The sequence below is a fragment of the Ctenocephalides felis genome, unplaced genomic scaffold (assembly GCF_003426905.1).
Source record: "Ctenocephalides felis isolate EL2017-DRISC unplaced genomic scaffold, ASM342690v1 CF-g0.4_SCAFFOLD_00845, whole genome shotgun sequence".
NCBI classification, from domain to species: Eukaryota; Metazoa; Arthropoda; class Insecta; order Siphonaptera; family Pulicidae; genus Ctenocephalides; species Ctenocephalides felis.
This window is the reverse complement of record NW_020536999.1, coordinates 56,841,347-56,846,960: the sequence shown is the minus strand read 5'-3', so window position 1 is coordinate 56,846,960 and position 5,614 is coordinate 56,841,347. Positions and strand designations below refer to the sequence as shown.

The following is a 5,614-nucleotide window of genomic DNA, read 5'->3' as shown; positions in this document are numbered from 1 at the left end:
GTGCACTTTTATTATACAGAAGCGAATATAACTAATATTCCTGTAACTGATTCACTACGATTATACCAAAAGACATTAAAACGTTTTCGCCGGACTGTGCAGTTGAAAAAATATTGCAACTAATAGCAATGTGTGGCATTATAATAGTGCCAGATCGTAAATATGGACTTTCGATACTGATTGTGAGTATTTTGGATTTCGATACTTACGCTCGATTCTTTTGGCGGTACCGATTCTAATCAAAACGTATCGATGGCGTAAGGTAAATTTTACTCATAGCTTCGATTACATAGGCAAGCGATTATTACAAAGAAGCAGGGGCGTAACTACCGCCGTATCATCCGTATCAAAAATACTTTTGCTTACAATTTTCCCGAAGTAATTTTTGCATACAATTTACCCAGTTGCAACCGTAAATGCTGAAAAAGTTTTTCAAAAATAAAACTGGGGCCAGCAGTGGCGATATCGGTTAGAGCGTGGGCTAGCACCAACTAGACCCAGGCTCGCTGGTTCGATTCCCGCTACCGCCAAGCCTGACATCAGGTAACTTTGATGTCAAATTTCCACTTGGGGTTATAGATCACAATATAATTCCAAGTGGAAATCGTCCTTCGTGGACATAGTTGCATACAATCATATGCACACTATTAGACATAAGAGCTAATAAAACCCCCACACATAGGAGAATGATGAACCGATGGGTTGCTACTCATATCAATACCTTAGGTCATAAGTCATACACAAAAACAGCTTATAGAACAGTAATAAAGAGTTCTGATTGCTGTGGAAACGATAAAAAAAAAACTTATAAAAAATTAGCTAATAAGTTTTAAGCCTTAGGGATCTTTGCTTGTATTTCCCGATATGTGTAAATAATCGATACAGTCAATAAGAATTTAGATTTATTCCAAATTTTTATGATTTTTAAAAGAAAAAGAGGTCCGGGGGATTTATTCCGAACAGTTCTTGATTTTGAAAAGAGTGCGAAAATTTTAGCACTCTTTTCCTAATTTCGAGGAATCAGCTCAACCAATAGTTGTAAACAAACCTTTTCTGGCAAAAATATAAACATTTCTTTTGGGAAGTTAAATACTTCTGTGATACAGGAACAGCAGTCAGATCATTATTGTTCATAGAAGCAGAAACTTTATCAAAAACTATAAGCTATAAATGATTTAATAAATGTGTAGATTGAATTTGCATCGTTTGTAACGTTTGTTTTGAAAAAGAGATAGATGAATATTGATGATAAGTGAATATTTATAAAAAAAGTGAAAATACTGCCCTGCTTTAGGGGGGGCCCGAAAAAATTTTGATGTGGGGTCCCGCCAATGCACGCTACGCCCCTGCAAAGAAGTGTTGCTATAATTTTTTTATATTTAAATACAATGATCAAATAATAGTTAAAGAAATATGCATTCTATTCATCAATTATCATTGGAGGTGATACAACTATAACACAATCTCCACGCACAAATAACATTGGAATACTTCTTTTAGTGGTCTGATAGACTTCTTCATAAGTTTCTTCATCAATTTTAAGAGTTGTGACAGTTTCTTCCGCCTCTCCAAGTACCATATTGAGATGTTGATCAAAGGCATGAAGTCTTCCACGTAATTCTCTTTCATTCCGCATTTTAATGTAAATTCTTTCGTCTAAACTTAGTCTGATTAAATCCAGAGGTTCTTTTACAGTCATCGCCATAGCCTATTAAAATAATAAATTCATTACTTATTGCAAAACGGTCGGTGGGATAAGTAATATCTTTACACTTCAGAGGTTTCTGAACATTTTGACATGCCTCAGAAAAAATGGATGTATGTATGTGCATGTTTGTATGTTGGGATAGAATTTTTCATCTGCGATTACGGGCGCACGGATCAACCGATTTGAATAATTCAAAAAGTATTCGACTTCAATTGACTAGAAAAACGTGTTAATTAGTTTTTAATTGGTTTTGCATATGGGGCAAGAAGTGCATAAAGTGGCAATTAAGTTTATGAGAAAACAGAGCGACCGATTAGAGTGATTCGAAAAAGCATATTGCTTGTGTCGACAATGTTTGCTTATTTTGTTTTGTAGATAAACATAGATAAAGTAGTAGACCAAATATAAGCACTTATATTATTTTAGATTTTAAAATATTTATAACAATTGCTATTACTCATAGCCCACAAAATAGCACCAGTCCAGAAGGACTTAAAAATACATAATAAGTTGTTTTAGTAAAGTATTGTAAATAATCTTTATTAATTGAGTTACAGTTAGAGGACATTAGATGGTGAATTTAACAGATCATTACACTTATAAAGGATACATGAAAAATATTTGAGTTTATGAATAGAAAATTTATGAAAATTTAAGAAAGTTAAAAGAGAGTTGATTAAGAATATTGAAAGGCTTGACAATGTTCTTTTTAAGATTGCCATAGTATTTCTAGATACTAACGCTAGAAAACAATGTAATAGTTGTAAAATAGTGATACCCTGACATAAAAAAGATGTGTACTGCACATTATTAGCCGGGATATGAAAGATTAGAATTTACAAAAAATGTTGCCAAATGTTGATGATTAAACATTTACATTTTGCTTATCTTATTTTTTTATTATTATTTTAAATTCAATAATAAATATATACAAGTATAATATATTTTTACTTTAAATATTTATTAGTAAACTTTAGTACAGTAAAGAATAATAAAAAACGATATCGGGCAGTGGTTTTACCTTCCTTTTTGGACAGGAACGCGTTCCGGAACTAAAGATTTCTGACAAGAAGATTTAGCTAACGTATTGAAAGAAAATGCTGATTTATTTTCTAATTTTTGTCGAATTTTTATATGTTTTATTATTGGGTTTGTGCGAACCCAAACAGTAACATAAACCGGAACGAACTGTCTTGTTTTTCCAAACCGTAAACCAGAGTCCAGAACTTTTTTTCCGGTGAACTGGGACTCGAACCGAACCGAAACAAATAGGAAAACTGGTTTTTGAACCGGTCTTTTGATTTTAAAGTTCCGGTAAAAAATATTAGCACAACACCACTAATATCGAGTAAATAAACGGTTCATGACAATACCGACACAAAAAAAGTTTGGGAAACTATGGCTTGAAACTTGTGTATCTAAATAAGATCTCGACCCGAAGTTTTTTCAAAATCACTGTTGAAAAAACACAAAATTTTATGTTGCAAATAGGTGAAAATTGTTGCTCAACTATAACTTGCATAAACTAACATACTTATTTGATTCAGTTAATGTTGAAGCCTAAAAGTTATTTTATTCCGTAATACATTTCTATTTATTGATTTAATATCATATAACTTGTGAAATAACATTAAATATATCAATAGTAATATATCAGTTGAAATTAATAGCACTATTTGAATAACAATGTACCATAAATAACAATGTAAAACAAGATATTTAACAAAACCAGAAAAAATAATGCACTCAATGTCAAATACATAAATTGTAATAGGCTTCTTCAGATAGTTTTGGAAATAGATTTCTATAGAAATAAAAAAAATCAGGCATATTTATATGTATAAAAATAGTTTGACTGAACATTTTAATAGTTTAGTCAAGAGGTTTTTAGATCAACTCCAAAAAACAAAACCAAAAAAAAATGTTTCACTCAATATCAGATATAACCAATTAGACTTCTTCAGAAAGATTGGGTTATAGATTTTTTCAAGAAATTAAATCTTCAGGCAAAGTCATATGTATATAAATAGGCTGACTGAATATTTTAATTGCTTAGCCAGGATGTTATTAGATCAACTCTAAAAAACACAACCAAAAAAACCCTAACGATCTTTTCTTAACTAATTTAAAGCTCCTCAAAAATTTAAGCTACTATTTTTTGTTTTATCTATTTTGTCAAAAGCTGAATCACTGAACAACTTTTTTGATATCATTTTATCAACTACGAAATATCAAAGTAATTAAATACAAAATTCTACAAAAATATTATTACAAAATGGGATAACTTTCTAACTTATCCAGAGACATTTTTAATGCTAATTGTAAAGACTTTTCGTGCTGATCGTCAGATGCAAATTTACTAAATAAATATAGGTGTGTTGAATATAATCATGCTAATGAGTATATAATACTTTGCAGAAGCTCATTTTAATGCGTGTAAGTAATGGATTTCGCCAATTTTGTAATTATTATAAATAATAAATTAGATAGGACAAATGATAAATTCTTTATTTAATTATTTCCTATCCCTATTTATTAATTTTTAAGTTGAAATTTGATTCTGCCTTTTGTCAATTGACTGATACTTATGATTGTTATGCCTTTTGTAATAATTTAATGGACTATCATCAGAATATAGCATTAATACTATTTTGTTTATTAATTACTAATTAAATGATTGATTTTTATTATTAATTTTATTCTGCAATCTGTTTTTTTTATAAACAATAAGCAGAGACTGCTAATAATAAATATTTTACAATATTAACTAAAAAATAGGTATATTCTAGGTATATATAACGCATAATAAGGAAAATAGCAAAGCAAAAGAGTGTATCAGACATCGTGCCTTAAGGCAAATTACTGGAACTTCCCGTAACCTAATGAAATAAATATTCAAGGAATATTAAATGCTTTCAAATAGATTATTATAAATACTATAATCTCCATTATTTGTATTTTATAGACAAACTAAAAGATAGCTTATAAATTATACAACAGCGTTTATATATGTTTGCATAAAAAGTAAAAAATAAACAAAACTTGATCAAGCGAAGGTAGAATGAAGGAACTTACCTCATACTTCTGAGAATTATATGAACTGAATTGCAAAGTTATAATTATTCATTTGAAATATATATAAGCTTTAAGATTTTAGCAACAATTAGTATTAAAATCCGAATCACTTTCGATATTCAAAAAACATTATCTTTTTGGAAATTAGAAAAAGCAAACGTTTGATTTTTTTTCGCCAAAACTAATCGTATCTTTAGTAGCTAATTTGAATTTTTAATGATTCTAATCTGATTCTTTGTACTATCTAAAACTGCTATTTTTAACACTTTTAGCTACTTATTTCCGAAACGGCTGGGCCTGTCTTAGCCAAAAACTAATCACTACGTCTTCTCATCATTACGAATTAAATGATTTTTGAAACTTTAAATCGGATACACTGTTCTGTCAAAAACTTTTTATTTTCTGCACTTTTTGCTTCGTAAACGGCTGGACCACCGACATTTTCCAAAAACTAAACACTATAATTAATCACTATAAGTAGAAATCGAATGCTTTTCAAGCCATTTAAATCGGTTGATCTGTGTTCCCAAAAACGTCGACAAAAAAAAATTGTATCCACACATACATACATATACAAACACAGAATTTTTTTCTTAGTTATGCCAAAATGTTCAGAAACCTTTGAAGCTTAAAAATAGACAAAAATTTTCAATTACAATATTAGAACGATCATAATAACTTACTCTTCAAGAAGTTAAAAATTTGCAACACAAATATTATGGTTTCACACGAAATTAAAACACAATTCATTAAACTTTTAGAAAAAGAAGTTACCTTCAGTTTTTTTTTATAAATATAGGTATTTATTATAAACTTTTTTGATGAATTTGG

At 29.4% G+C, this 5,614-nt stretch overlaps 1 pseudogene; it reads right to left on the bottom strand.

Moving 5' to 3' along the window:
- Positions 1-1,420: 1,420 nt before the first annotated feature.
- Positions 1,421-1,705, bottom strand: LOC113386370 (annotated as a pseudogene).
- Between the last annotated feature and the right edge of the window lie 3,909 nt (positions 1,706-5,614).